Source organism: Nyctereutes procyonoides, unplaced genomic scaffold, assembly GCF_905146905.1.
Source record: "Nyctereutes procyonoides isolate TBG_1078 unplaced genomic scaffold, NYPRO_anot_genome, whole genome shotgun sequence".
Taxonomy (NCBI): Eukaryota; Metazoa; Chordata; class Mammalia; order Carnivora; family Canidae; genus Nyctereutes; species Nyctereutes procyonoides.
The window spans coordinates 24,372,328-24,388,528 of NW_026575142.1; the positions used below are offsets into that span (position 1 = coordinate 24,372,328).

The window sequence follows — 16,201 nt, forward strand, 5'->3', positions numbered from 1 at the left end:
CCTACATGAATTTTCTAGAACTAAAGAACCACTGAGTGCTGAAAACAGTTTAGGAGCTCTTTATAAAGTTCAACAAAGAATTACCTTATGACGCAGCAACTTCACTAGGTATATATCGAAAAGAATTAAAAATAGGTATTCAAAACAAACACAGGTACGTTACGTTACGTTTACAGTATCATTATTCATAACAGCCCAGGGGATCCCTGGGTGGCGCAGTGGTTTGGCGCCTGCCTTTGGCCCAGGGCGCGATCCTGGAGACCCGGGATCGAATCCCACGTCGGGCTCCCGGTGCATGGAGCCTGCTTCTCCCTCTGCCTGTGTCTCTGCCTCTCTCTCTCTCTCTCTGTGACTATCATAAATAAAAAAATAAAAATTAAAAAAATAAAAAAAGAAATGAAAAACTTTAAAAAAAAAAAAAAAAAGGGGATCCCTGGGTGGCGCAGCGGTTTGGCGCCTGCCTTTGGCCCAGGGCGCGATCCTGGAGACCCGGGATCGAATCCCACATCGGGCTCCCGGTGCATGGAGCCTGCTTCTCCCTCTGCCTGTGTCTCTGCCTCTCTCTCTCTCTGACTATCATAAATAAATAAAAAAAATTAAAAAAAAAATAACAGCCCAAAGGTGGGAAAAGCCTAAATGTCCATCAAAAGGTGAAAGGATAAACAAATTCTAGTATGACTATATGTACAATGGACCGTATGGAATATCATTCAGCTATAATATGGAATGTAGCACTGACACATGTGATAATGTGGATGAACCTCAAAACATGCTACGTAAAGAAAGACATGCACAAAAGGTTGCAAACTGTATGATTCCATTTATATTAAATATCCCAAATATATGAATCTATAGGAAAAGAATGCAGATTAGTGACTGCCAGAGGTTGCAGGTAAGGAGTAAAATGGAGAAACTGCTTAATGGGTAAGGAATTTTACTACACAATAACGGAAATGTTTTGGAGCTAGACAAAGGTGGTAGTCACACAACACTGAATGTACTAAAAGACAATGAACTGTTCACTTCTTTTTTTTTTTTAAAGATGTATTTATTTGAGAGAAAGAGAGTCAGAGCACAGGCACACTTAATGAGAGGAAGGGCAGGAGAGGGGGGAAAGAATCTCAAGCCGACACAACACTAAGAGTAGAGTCTGACACAGTGCTTGATCTGATATCCTCTAAGATCACGACCTGACCCGAAACCAAGAATCAGATGCTTAACTAGCTGAGCCATCCAGGTACCCTGGAACTGTTCACTTTAAAATGGTTAATTTTATGTTAATTGAATTTCACCACAAAAAAATTTTAAGTGGATCAATGAGTGAACAATATATTTGAAAGACTAAAAAAAAAAAAAGGCTCTCATCTAATTAGGTATTCAACAAGAAGGACTTTACTACAAACTATTTTTATTTATTTGTTTGTTTGTTTGTTTGTTTATTTATAAAAACCATACTTTAAGATTTTATTTATTTATTCATGAGAGAGACACACACACAGAGAGCAGAGACAGACAGAAGCAGAGGGAGAAGCAGGCTCCATGCAGGGAGCCCAATGTGGGACTCGACCCCAGGACTTCAGGATCACACCCTGGGCTGAAGGCGAACGATGAACCACTGAGCCACCCAGGTGTCCCATTACAAGCTATTTTACAAGAACTTGTTTTGCTAAAGAGATGTGTGACATATTCTTTTATCTTTTATAATGCTAATGAAGTTCATATGTGGACAAATGCTAAAGTGTCCAAAAAGATGAGCAAAATGAAACAGGTAATGTAGAAGTGAAAAAAAAATCATTGGACTAACATAAATCTAAAAAAAAAATGTTTTGTAAGCAGAGATAATACCCATTGTCTCTTCCACAAAATTATGAACTATCTATGTTTTCAGAAGTATTACAATTGAGAAATGAAAAAGTTCTGGAGATGAATGGTGGTGATAGTTGCACAACTTGAATGTACTTAAAGCAACTGAACTGCACATCTAAAAATAGTTAAAATGGCAAGTTTTATGTTATGCATATTTCATATGGAGGTTAAGAGCCATGACTCCGCAGTACAAGTGGCAGGATTCAAATTCTGTCTCTAATACTTATTAGCTGTGTGTCCTTGGGTCAGTTACCTCTCTGAGCCTCAGCTTCCTCATCTGCAAAATGTAAATAATGATAGAATCCATCTTATACAGTTGTTTACAAGATTAAAGAAGACAGTGGACATAAACATTTAACATGATGCTGGGGGGACACCTGGGTGGCTCAGTGGTTGAGCGTCTGCCTTCAGCTCAGGGCATGATCCCGGGACAAGTCCTATATCGGGCTCCCTGCATGGAGCCTGCTTCTCCCTCTGCCTGTGTCTCTGCCTCTCTGTCTCTCTCATGAATAAATAAATAAAATCTTAAGAAAAAAAATAAGATGCTTGGTGTACAGTAAGTAAACAATGAATGCCAGGTGCTATCATCTGCACTACCCCCCTTAGGAGTCTACAATTCATACAACATAGATTCTTCTTCTGTCACTTAGTGAATTTCAAAACAATAGGTACTAAATGAATTACATTGGAGAGGAGGGACTTCCACTTTGCAGAATTTAGCAAAAGGGTTAATAAAATTAAAGTATTACACTATAATATAAAAGACAATACTTAGAAATAAAAGCCATACAAAACACCTACGGATCTAAACCAGGCTTTTAAACATATCGAAAAACAGAGGACCCAAGAGCTTATCATGATATGATTAACTTACTTTAAACATTATCAGATAATATGAATAAAGTGTTTAGCTGTAACTAATATGTCATACATAGAGTAATGTTTAGAATACTAACTGGTTAAAAAAAAACACAGTACGTACTTTCAAAAAGTTATATATCAAAAAATTGATTTTCCACTTGTTCATCTCCCTCAGTTGATATCTGATTAGAACCTGATACAATTAGATTCTGTTCATGTTGGAATTAAATCAATTCTCAAATATTTACAGGGAATGTACGGAACCACAAGTAACTTTAAAAAACAGACCCTTCAAAATTATCTTAATCTGGATTTGAAGTGTGGCAATTTTTTTTTTAATTTTTCAACCTTTTCACAAGGGACACTGTTGTCCCAATAATTCATAAAATTCAAACAAAATCATGAAACCCTTAGCTGTTTGAGTTTATCACTGTTTTTCTTAGTTCATTTTTTATTTGTACTCCCCAACCCATGTTGCAGTTACATATTACTTCTGAGACTGCTGCTAAACCCTCTCTTTACTCCAGATCTCACTATATCTCTAATTCCTCTACTTTCTGATTTGTGGAAAGTAATTAGGAACTTCTTTGACTTTCTTAAGGGCTTTCTTCAATGGAAGAAATAGAAAAAGTCAATATTAAACTTAATTATATAAGTAGGATTTTGAAAACAAGATTTTTCCAGTTTAGAACAGTGAAAATGGAACTACCACAAACATCTTTTCTTGTGCTGTCTCCTAATTACAGCATTCAGTTAAATATTCATTAAACACAAGTCTCTCCCCCTCTATCCCAAAGGAGAGTGTTCCTATTAAATCTTTCCTAAGTGGAAATGACATTAAGTCGAAGAAACAATTACCATTTTGTAAAGGCAAAGATCCTCTTCGGTTCTCTTTCTGTTAGCAAAAACGGGTATAATGTAGGTGTTCTGTAAAACTCAAGTGGGGTAAAGCCAACTTTCAGATAGTAGGGGAAACCTGTATTACCTTGTACATAAGGTGATACAGAAATAGAGCCACTAAGAAACTCAGTGACTTTCGCTGAATTTATAGTCTATTTGGGGAAGCAGGATATAAACCCATGAAAAATACATAAAGTTAAAGGAAGCAGTGTAGAGCCAGAAAGCCTGTGAAGGCAATCAGACCTCAATTTGAATATGAGCTTCAAAACCTACTCTCCAGGAATGCCTGGGTGGCTCAGTAGGTTAAGTGTCTGCTTTCTGCCCAGGCCATGATCCCAGGGTCCTGGGACTGAGTTCCACATCGGGCGCCCTGCTCAACGGAGAGCCTGCTTCTCCCTTTCCCTCAGCCAATACCACCCCCTTCATCCTCCTCTCTCTCTCTCAAATAAATAAAATCTTTAAAACCAAAAACCTATTCTCTGTATGATCTGGAAAACGTTACCTTCTTCTATAGATTTCTTCTATAAGATGGGGATAATACCTACCTTGCAAGTTGGTAGTAAGATGAAATACAATGTGCCTAATATAGTGCCTGGAACATTCATAAGGTACTCAAGAACTCTTGATACTGTTGTTATCATCACCTTAGAACCAGAAGCTATATTTAATCCAACTCTCATCTTACACATGGAGACTCCAAAATATCACAAAGCAGGATATGAATGTCAAATGAGTGCAAAAAACTGAGTGTACGACAAGTTCCTGAGTAATAAATCTCATGAATATTCAGGTAAGACTTTCAGAAGTGGATACTACATTATAAAATGAACACTGCTATACGATGGAAAACAAAAGCACAATTGCCTCTTGTTCCTGATATTCAAACATGGGTTCCAAACCTACATACTAAACACAAGTTTACACGACAAGCATAAAGATAAAATAAACCCATAACAGGTTAAAATGCAGCTTTACATTTAGAACCGCAAAAGATTATTTACCAAGCACCTTGGGGGGAAGAAAAATATCCCAAAGTCAACAGATGGGGTTTCTTTGAAAGGGGACTTCAAAACGTCCTTCTGTGGGCCAGAAATAATTTTGTCCCGGGACACGTTCAAAACACTATTCAGGCCTTTGACTAAATATCACTTCACTGAACACAACTGTATGTAGTTAATTCTGAGCTACTATATCTTAATCATCTCTCCAAATGCACAGTAACTCACTAAATTTATATTTGTTTAAAGCATATAAACTTTAAATGAGCCAGCTGCCAGCCTTACGTAACAAAACAAGAAAACCACCACCGTGTTAAACATCTCCACCAAAACTGTGTTCAGTTTTTTGTTATTTTGACATTATCAGTGACTGGCTTATGACTTTATTCCTAATAAACAACACAGCAGCACCAAAAACATATTTCTGTGACCAAAAAATAATAATAGTAGTCTTCACCCAAAACTGCATTTCTATGCTAATTTGTAAAGCTTCTTCCTTGCCTTCCCCATGAATCTTTATCGACTTTTTAGTTACCATTTTTAATTTCAAGACTTCTTCATTCCCCAACTAGATGTATATTAAAACTCTTCCGAAAAGTTTGCGCTTTTTCTTCTTTGACAGACACAAAGTAAGTCCCCGGGAAAACTAAGTTCCCAGAAGTAACAGAGTAGCAGATTAATACTTTATTGAAAACAGGAAATGTTATCTATTCACCAACAACTCCTCAATTAAAAAAAAAAACAACACACACACACAACTCCTCAATCCAGACAAACTGAAAGCTAAAAGGCAGGGCAGGGGGAAAAAACAGCAAAAAACAAAAACAAACACCATACTTTGTTTGGAAGAGTTTCAGGGTTAAAAACCGGTGCATCTCTGGGGTTTCTGTTTGGTTTTTAAAGGGAATTAAAATCCTAACACTACGAGAAAAAGGGTCAAGGCCCACGGGAAGGGCCAGGGACCGAGGCAGCAGGCCTTCAACGGCAGGTTCTCGTCGGCGCTGCCCTGCCTGCCGTCAGGTGCCCGGCGGACACAGCAAGAGGCCACACCCAGGTCCCCGCTGCAGGGACGGGGTCCCCAGGCCGAGTCTAGTCCCGCGGGGCGCACCCGGCTGACGGGAGGCCCGGGTCCCCCGCGGAGGGCGGCGGGAGGGCGGCGGGCCCGCGCCCCTCGGCGCCCCGGCCTCAGCGGCCGCTCGGCTGCGCAACGTGACTCAGGCGAGCGCGCGGCTGGCGGCGGCCTAGCGCGGCCGCCCGCGGACCGGCCCTCCCTGCCTTACCTGCGGCCGGCGGGCGCGGGAGGCCGCGGTCCGGGCTCTGGTCTCCCACCTGCGGCGACGCGAGGGCGGCGGCGGCGGCTCCCGCTCCACGGGGCTCTGGCTCCGCGAACCGGCGATGAATCAGCCCGATTCCATTCAAAACAGTCGCCCGGGCCTCCGGCGCGAAGCACTTCCGGGTTCACGGCTCGGGGCTCCGCTTCGGCTTCCGTTCCCCCGACGGCCAATTGGAGCGGGCTCGGGCGTCGGGCGGGCGCCCCGGAGCAGAGCGCGCAGGGACGGCGGCGCGGCCCGCGGCTCGGGCTCGGCCTCGGCCTCGGCTGCGCGCGCCGCACGGAAGCCCGCCTCGACCTCCGCCCCGACCTCCGCCCCTTTCTGCCCCCACCTTCCTCGCGCCCCCTCCGCGCGTCCGGGCCCGGAGGTGCCGGGCTGGGAGGCGGAGCTGCGGGGCGGCCGGCCCCGGAGCCCGGGTCGCTGGCGAGCTCGCTGCGGCGCCCCGGGCCATCTGCGAAGCCCGAGAGGAAAGTGCGTAAAAAGGCCGGGAGAGGTCCCAGGTCCTCTTCACCGCGCTCCTACCCACCGCCTTCGCTCTCCGGGGACTGGATTTCCAGGAAAACCCGACGTTTCCCAAATGTTAGCACCACCTATTTTAAGCCCAGTTCATTTACAGGGCTTAAAAAAAGCATTATTCACGTTTCTCCAAGTAATTAGCGTCAACAGCGTTAAACTCCTCATCTGCTCTGTGCTGGGTTTTCAGAGAACAAAACTGGAGGCCGAGAAATTCGAGGCCGTCCCACCTCGAGTTTAGCATTAGCCCGAGTACAGCCCCCGCAGGCCCCAGGAGTAAGAGCTGAACTTTCCAGGAAAAACCGCGGGACGCCCTTGACAGAGACAGAGAGTCCTGTGTTGGAAGGAAAACAGATCTTAAGAAACTCCCCCACCCTTTCCCCCATATTGGAATGAAAAAATTCCTCCACCCCTTCTGAAAATCCCCTAGACCAGCCCATAAAACCCAGCCGGAACCCACGTCGGGGTCCAAGTCCCTGCTCCGCCCTGTGGGGCACACTTGGACCCAAGCTGGAGCTTGTTAATAAACCCTCCGGGACTTGCTTGCATCGGTGTCGGCTCCTTGGTGGTTTCTCAGATTCGCAATCTTGGGCACAACAAAAACCACCCGAGAAATGACCGATTATCGACAAATCTATATCCCACTTAGGCACAGGCTCTGTTTAGGGCAACATGTTCACCTCTTGACTTTGTCAAGTATGTTCCAAATAATAAGCATCCTTAAGGCATTCCCAAGTCAATATGGGTGATGAATCCTCTGGATGGAGGGAGAGGACGGATTACAGCATCTGAATCCGAAGCCATTGGAGTGGACATAATTACACAGAACTTCCCTCTTAAAGATACTCCATTTCTATCTTAAAAAAACAAATACATCGATTATTTTAACCATAGGTAATAATACATTTGGATCAGCATCTTTATGTGTCTCCCCAAACTGTGCCTACTTGTTTGCTTTTTTTTTTTTTTTTTTTTTTTTTGGTGAACGACCCCATCCTTCAACTAGTTTGCTTCATCAGACATGAGAGTAAGCGTTTCCCTCCTGTCCCAGGTCCCACTGGCCAGTTAATCACCCTGTAAATCATGAAGTGTCTAACCTGTAAAAGAACTTTTCTAATCCACCACTCACCTTTCTCCATTCCCTCTACTCCAGACTTAACCCAAGCCTTCCTCATTTTTTCCCTAGAATGATGCAATAATCTTAATATCCGTGCTTCCAATTTGTCCCCCTTAAATCCATTCTCATTTATTAGCAAAGAATTTTTTCGATTACACAAATACAGTCATGTCCTTTCTTTGCTAAACATTTCACCAGTGACGCCCTCTAACAATCAATACAGAGGTCAAAAATCTCTTTATTTAGAACAGCCTTGCTTCCAGCAACATTAAAGGGTTTAGCTAGGGAATGAGATCTATAGGGACTTTGAAAAATTCAGACATTTCTAGGAATCTAAAAGGTAATATGCATGCTTAAGGACATGCGCATACGTAGGGCTGTGTGAATGCTCAGGAAAGCCCTGAGAAGGCCCCAAGCTCTCACCTCTGTCTGACCTTTAGGCTCTACACAAGCAAGAAGTGAAAACAAGAGCTTCAGCGGGGCAAACATGACTATGGCCGGCGATTTCTACCTGCACGACTACGTAGGGCACAAGGGCAAGTTTGGACACGAGTTTCTGGAGTTCGAGTTTCAGCCAGACGGAAAGCGTAGATATGCCAACAATAGCAATTACAAAAATGATGTCATGATCAGGAAGGAGGCTTATGTACACAAGAGCGTAATGGAGGAACTGAAGAGGATTATTGATGACAGTGAAATTACAAAAGAAGATGATGCCTTGTGGCCTCCCCCTGACAGAGTTGGCCGACAGGAGCTTGAGATTGTAATTGGAGATGAACACATTTCTTTTACCACCTCAAAAATAGGTTCTCTTATTGATGTAAATTAGTCAAAGGATCCTGAAGGCCTTCAAGTATTTTACTATTTGGTACAGGACCTGAAATGTTTAGTATTTAGTCTTACTGGATTACATTTCAAGATTAAACCAATCTAAATTGTATGTTTTTGAAGCTGTTTTATATTTTTTCTTATCTTTTTTTAAGTTATTTATTTATTTATTTATTTATTTATAGAGACACGGAGAGAGAGAGAGAGGCAGAGACACAGGCAGAGGGAGAAGCAGGCTCCATGCAGGGGGCCCAACATGGGACTCGATCCCAGGTCTCCAGGATCACACCCCAGGCTGCAGGCGGTGCTAAACCGCTGTGCCATGGGGGCTGCCCTGTTTTTATATTTAATTAAGGGATGGGTTTGTCATTTATACTATTGGGATTTTTATAAATGTGAAACTTCTTTTTGTATGCCAACTAAAAGTAAGAAAGTACGTAAATAGACTAATGGTTATTCTCACTTGGGTCCAAGTGGTTAGGCAGTCCTCACACATGAAATTCTGTAAATAAAAGCAACGTTTTGTTGAGAGTTTGCTCTAATGAAACATATCAAAACCTGAAGAAAAAAAAAAGAAGTGAAAACTAAAAGAGAGGCGTAAACTCACTGCCTGAGTGCTGAAGCCATGCCATACACATACTAAGCCCCTCAGCAAAGACTAGAAGAATCCTTGGTTGAAGACATTTAAGGAAATCTCTCCAGTCATCAGATAACTACTTAAACTAACTGAGCAAAGACTTCACTGGTCACACACATAACAAAGAATATAGACTTTAAGGAATGCATTCAAAAAGTCATTAAACCAGGACACCTGGGTGGCTCAGTGGGTTAAGCCCCTGCCTTTGACTTGGGTCATTATCTTAGGGTCCTGGGTTTGAGCCCTGCATTGGGCTTTCTGCTGGATGGGAAGTCTGCCTCTCTCTCTCCCCTTTAAAAATATGTCACTAAACCAGCATCTGGTATAACAAACAGAAACAACAAAAACCCTGAGGAGGGAGTAGAGTCTGATTTCCATAGTTGCTACCTTATATTATTTGAAATATCCAGTTTTCAAAATAAAAAAGGTTTTAAAAGTACAACACATGCAAACAAATAACAATGTAAGGTCCACCATACAGAGAGAAAAAGCAATTAATAGAAACTGTCTCTGAGGAAGCCCATATGTTGAACTTACTACATGAAGACTTTATATAAAATATTTTAAATATAGGGGCACCTGAGGGGCTCAGTGGTTGAGCATCAGCTTCAGCTCAGGTTGTGATCCCAGGGTCCTAGGAGCGAGTCCTGCATTGGGCTCCCCACACAGAGCCTGCTTCCCCCTCTGCCTATATCTCTGCCTCTCTCTGTGTGTCTCTCATGAATAAAGCCAAAGGAAATCATGTCTAAAGAACTAGAGGGAAATATGAGAAGAATATTTTGCCAGATAAAATCAATAAAGAGATAAAAATTATTTAAAAAACAAAAATTCTATAGAGTTGAAAAGTATAATAACAAATGAAAAATTGATTAGAGTGGCTCAATTGCATATTTGAGCAGATGGAAGAAAGAATCAGCAAATTTGAATACAGATTAGTTGAGATGATCAAGTTTGGAGAACATAGAAAAGAAAAATAAAGAAACACAAAGAGACACAGAAGTCTGTGGAACACAATCAGGCATACCAACATATGTATAATGGGAGTCTTAGAGGAGAAAGAGGAAAGGGCAGAAATATTTGGAGACGTAATGGTCAAAAGCTTCCCAAATTTGATAAAAACATTAATCCTCACATCCAAGAAGATTAATAAATTCCAAATTGAATAAATTCAAAGAAATTCATACCTGGACACATTATAATCAAACTGTTGAAAGTCAAAGGCAAGGAGAAAATCTTGAAAGTGTCAAGAGAAAAGCCACTCATCACATAATTATCAATAGAATTTACAACCTAGGCTATAGAAGCAGAAAACAGTGGCATGACATATTCAAAATACTGAAGAGGAAAAAAAAATCAACCAAGAATTATATATCCAGGAAAACTATCCTTCAAAAAATGAAGGAGAAATTAATATAGTTCCAAAATATATGTATAAACAAAAATAGAATTCATCACCAGGAAATGTGCCCTACAAGAGATACTAAAGGGAGTTCTTCAGGTTAAAATAAAATGTCGCTAGACATAACTGATAATTGACATGAAAAAACAGAGGACACTTGTACAGATAACTGCCTAAGTAAATACAAAAGACAGTCTAAATATATTTTTATTTGTAAATCATTTTTTCTATTTGACTTAAAAGACAACTGCATAAAGCAATAATAATTCTGCATTAGCAGATTTGTATAAAGATGTAATTTGTATCACAGTGACAACATAAAGGAAAGAGGAAGGAATGAAGTTAGAGTAGTGAAGTTTTTGTATACTATTAAAATTAAGTTGGTATTAATCTGAACTGTAGTGTTATAACTTGGTAATTGTAATCCCCACAGCAACTACTAGGAAAATAATCAAAAGATATATAATTTAAAAAATGACAACGGAATTAAAATGGTACACTAGAAAATATGTATTTTTACAGAAAAGGCAGCAGTTATGAAGGAACAGAACAGCAAACAACATATGACATGAAAAGAAATAACAAAATGTCAAGTGTAAATATTACCTTATCAGTAATTACATTACTTATAAATGAATGAAATTTTCTGATTAAAAGACAACTATCTCAGAATGGGTTAGAAAAAAAGATACAACTGTCTACAGTCCATAAGAGACACACTTTAGATTCAAAGACATAAGAAATATTGAAACTAAAAATATGAAAAACATATATTGTGCAAACAGGAACTAAAATGGTACAACCACTTTGGGCATTGTTCTGCTATTTTTTAAAATAAAGTTAAAAATACAACTACCATATGACCTGGCAACTATACTGTATATATTTATCCAAAATAAATAAAAACATATATCCACACCAAGATTTGAATGTGATTGTTTACAGCAGTTTTATTAATCATAGGCCTAAACTGGAAATAATCCAAATGTTTCCCAACTGGTAAAGGGATAAAGTATGATATGTCCTTACAATGCAATAATATTCAGCAATAAAAAAAAAAAACTAAAGATGTGTGCAACAACACTGATTACCTTCAAAAACATCATGCTGAGGCAAAGAAGTGAGGCACAAGAGAGTACATGCTGTGTAACATCATTTTAATGAAATTCTAAACAAATGAAATCAAATATATAGTGACAGAAAGCAGATCAACGGCTATTTTGGGGGTTTGAAGTGGAGTTAGGTGGAAGAACTGATTGCACGGATAAAAGAATGTTTTAGGTTGTTAGAAATGTTCTTTATTTTTTTGTGTGGTGGTGGTTTGTCAAAACTAATCTAATAGTACACTTAAAATGGGTACATTTTTATTGAATATTGTTTATACTGCCATGAAGGTGACTTAAAAGAAAAAATCTTCAAATTTGTTATTGTATCCTTTGCCTTGATTATGCCAAGGTATTTGTAGTTAAATCATGTTGTTTTATGACTCAGAATATCAAACCTATTGTTTCTCCTGTCCAAAATGTCCTTCCTGGGCAGCCCCAGTGGCGCAGCAGTTTAGCGCCACCTACAGCCCGGGGTGTGATCCTGGAGACCCAGGATTGAGTCCCACGTCGGGCTCTCTGCATGGAGCCTGCTTCTCCCTCTGCCTGTGTCTCTTCCTCTCTCTCTCTGAATAAAATATATATACATATATACATATATATATGTATTACATATATTTATATATATATATTTTTATATATTTATTATATATATATTTAAAAATAATAAAAATCTTTTTAAAAATTTAAAAAATAAAAAAAAAATGTCCTTCCTCCCATCTGCTATCCCCACAGTCCACCCCATCTTTTTGCAGAGTGGTTGGTTCATTTGAATCATGTATCTTACCCTACAATCCTGCTCTATAATCTCTTTTTTTATTCGTCTTCATTCCCATTTAAACTTTTAACTTCTTCAGAGAAGAGAACATGGTCAGGCCATAAATTGGTACTGAAAATTTTTGTTGACTATTGGCGTATTACTTGTCCATGTACTTTGCTTCCTGACTATATACTCAAAAGGATCACAAACATTTTAAGTCCAAATACAGCTCCTCTAGAAATAATCAATTCTTTAAAAATTAACAACCAAATTTAGGGAATTTAAATGGCCACATATCTGATACAAATACTACATGCTAATATTTAAAGCATTCATTGTTTGTATCAGTCTCAGTGTATCTTTGGAGAACACCTCAGTGAACAGAATTGTGAAATGTTTGATATGTTTCCCAAAATGATAAGTTGCTGAAAGTTCACATTATCAAATATGTAACGTACACTGCATCAGAGAGAAACTTTTCTGCTCATTTGGTATCTTCTGAAACTGAGAAGTTTGTTAAATGAATGAATAACTCTAGCTGTTCAAAATGTATCACGCTTATTTTAAGAATTTCTTCCTATTTGTAAAGAGCACTATGTATATATACATATAACTCCTTTCATATACAAAGTCTGACCACATGACTAATAAGAAATTGTAACAGTAAATTTTCAGATAACCCAGCTTTACAATTATGAATATCAGAAAAGGGCTGTTGCCATTTGAATTTTAAAGAAATGTTTGGAAAGAATTTAAGAAACACATTGTTTTCTATTCAAAATTTAAAATCCATTTTAATTGTTATACCTAATTATAGTTTTTACGTTATGCAGCTTATGAGTATTATAAATATAGATCTAGCACAAGAAAAAGGAAAAATAGGAAAATATTTACTCTTTAAAGTACAGTGAATTAATTTAATGTATAAGGCCAATAAAATAATTGTTACTTCTGCCAGATGGTATTTTACATTTTGATAAAAAGATATATTCTTAATCATATATGTCAAGGAAAAGCGACCATATGTTGTTAAACACTTCCAATTTGTCATTTGATTTAAAAGGCACTACTGATGTTGCCATAAATTTTTTTGGTGATGTGGCCTAAGTATCCTTGGTGTCAATAAAATTTAATCTTCTCAAGTAATTTCCATATTTCTCTTTGAGTGAATAATTCAACAAAGAATTTTTCTTAGCATCTATGAAGAAAGGACACCATAAAGAAGATAAATTAGAATCTGGAGTTTATTTTCAAGTTACTACAGGGTAAAAAGTATAACCCCTGTTTTCAAGAAACCTCTAAAATTTAATTTACTGTATTCTAGCAAAGTAAATAAAATAAAGACTCAAATGATTCCAAACTGATGTCCCCTCAGTTTAGAAACCCAATATATTCTTACAATAAAAAAGGTGATTTATTTACATTACAAAATTATTTTGCACATTACAAAAGGGTTTCTAATGAAAGACACTTTACAGAAGACATAGAAAATAGTATTCAATCTCTAATGGAAAGAGGAAAATTGGTATTAGATGATTATTAAAACAAAGGTTTGTATGCCTTTGTTTCCTGGGCCTTTTTGAAAAGGGAATTTGTTGGTTCCTCTTACTTGCCATTTTCCACCCATTTCTCTTTCACTCTACAAGGCTTTATGTATGATTTTATTCAGGCTTAAAGTTTAAATTACTGGGTCATCTGGGTGGCTTGGTCAGTTAGGCATCCAACTCTTGATTTCAGCTCAGATCCTGATCTGGATAATGGGATTGAACCCCACATCGTGCTCCAAGCTCACTGCTTGCTCCAAGCAAGGAGTCTGCTTCTCTCTTTCTCTCTCTCCCCTCCCCTTCCTTCCTCTCCTGCCACTCCCCCTCTCTAAAAGAAATAAATCTTTTTTAAAAATAAAGTTTTAATTACTAAGTACATTCTGAAGACCTGCAAATTTCTAGTATCTGTGCCTATCTCTTCTCCAGGTTTTTCATTGTCATATGGCTATATTATTATTTATCCATTCTCCAGTTGATGGACATATGGATTGTTTCCAGTTTTTTGTTATTAAAAACGGGGCTGCTATAAATATTCTATGTTTTCCATATCTATTTGCCAAAAAGATTCTCTCTCTTTTTTTTTTTTTTTTTTTGCCCAAAAGATTCTCAATGATATATACCTAGAAGTAAAATGGCTGGGTTCTAAGGCATGCATGTTGTCAGTTTCAATAGATAATACTGAACTGCTTTCCAATTTAATCTTCAAACTTTCTCATCGCTTTACATTATCACCAACATATAACTTTGTTAGACTTCTTAATTTTTGCCAATCTGATGGGAAAAAAATGATATATTGTTTTGCTTTAATTTGCATGTTCCTGACTGCTAATAAGTTGAACATCTTTCATATGTTTGTTGGCCATTTACATTTTCTCTTTTCTAAAATGTCAAATCATGACTTTGGCACATTCTTTACTATGGTGTTATGTGTCCTTTTCTGCATATTTTCAAACTCTTCATTTTGCACTTCAGTAAAATGAAACCCAAAGAGCATACATCACATGGGAAAGGTCATATTGTTAGTAGAGAGTCACAGTCATAGGAACCATTGGGTGTGTTGTTTGTTTGTTTGTTTTGGTGGAAAAGGAACTCATGTGCAACTAATGGCATTTCCTTCTATGTTATAATTTTATTTTTCTAAAGTGGAAAGAAATATAATATTAAATTTCCATGACACTCTAGATTACATTCTATACTGTAGATTGCATTTGATCACATCCTTTCTGAGCCAGGCAGATATACGGGCTTAGAGGTCCACTGAGATTGGAGTGCTGTCCAAAGGATGCAACACCCAATAGTAAACATTAAGAAGTCATAGATTTGTCCATTATATTTTATTTTATTTTATTTTATCCATTATATTTTAAATAACACGGAGGGGATCCCTGGGTGGCTCAGCGGTTTAGCGCCTGCCTTTGGCCCAGGGCACAATCCTGGAGTCCCGGAATCGAGTCCCACGTCGGGCTCCTGGCATGGAGCATGCTTCTCCTTCCTCCTGTGTCTCTGCCTCTCTCTCTCTCTCTGTCTCTCTATGTCTATCATGAATAAATAAAAAGAAACAAGAAAGAAAGAAAGAAAGAAAGAAAGAAAGAAAGAAAGAAAGAAAGAAAGAAAGAAAACGGGAAATTTATTAACAACTATCCTGGAAACTCAAATTTGGGGGATGGAGTGAGGGAAGTATGTAGTGTAATAAATCTTCTATTCATTGTGATCTATCTAATCATTATCTAAAGTGATTGAGCGGTAAAATCAAAATGCAGTGTATTTTTTCTTGTTTATCATGAGTTTTACAGGTAGTATACAAAATAATTTTAGATAGTCCATGGACAATTATCACAGTAATAGGTATATACTTATCTTGATCCATACTAGAAAAATACTTAATAGCATATTGGATCTGTGGTTTAATGGCTATTATTGCTTAAGACGCCACTCAATTCTTTTAAAATCATCTATTAAAGAAAAATATTAAGTAAGCAATAACACAAATAGGATGTGGGTGGGAAAATTGTGAAATGGTGAATAAATGACAAAAATTTCAAAAACACTGAGATTTATCCTGGTCATAGGTAAACCTGAGTTTATAAATTGACTCCAGGGGTGCCTGGTGGCTCAATTAGTTAAGCATCTGATTTTTTTTTTTTTTTTTAGCATCTGATTCTTGATTTTGGCTCAGGTCACAATCTCAGGGTTGTGGGATCAAGTGGTACATCAAGCCCCACATTGGGCTCCACACCCAGCAGGGAGTCTGCTTCTCTCTTTCTCCTTCTGCCCCTCCCCTTGCTTGCTCTCTCTCTCTCTCTCTCTCTCTCTCAGATAAATAAATAAATAAATAAATAAATAA

General features: G+C 38.5%; 1 protein-coding gene and 1 pseudogene across 1 annotated transcript in view; one reads left to right on the forward strand and one right to left on the reverse strand.

The window, feature by feature from the left end:
• The window catches only part of PSMD14 (proteasome 26S subunit, non-ATPase 14), a 102,385-nt gene extending 96,181 nt beyond the window's left edge, over positions 1–6,204 (reverse strand). Inside the window, exon 1 of the mRNA XM_055308246.1 lies at positions 5,906–6,204. The gene's annotated coding sequence lies outside the window, so the exon portion shown is untranslated. The remainder of the gene's footprint in view (positions 1–5,905) is intronic.
• A 1,869-nt stretch (positions 6,205–8,073) lies between these two features.
• LOC129498886 (protein mago nashi homolog) lies at positions 8,074–8,520 on the forward strand (annotated as a pseudogene).
• The last annotated feature ends 7,681 nt before the right edge of the window (positions 8,521–16,201 follow it).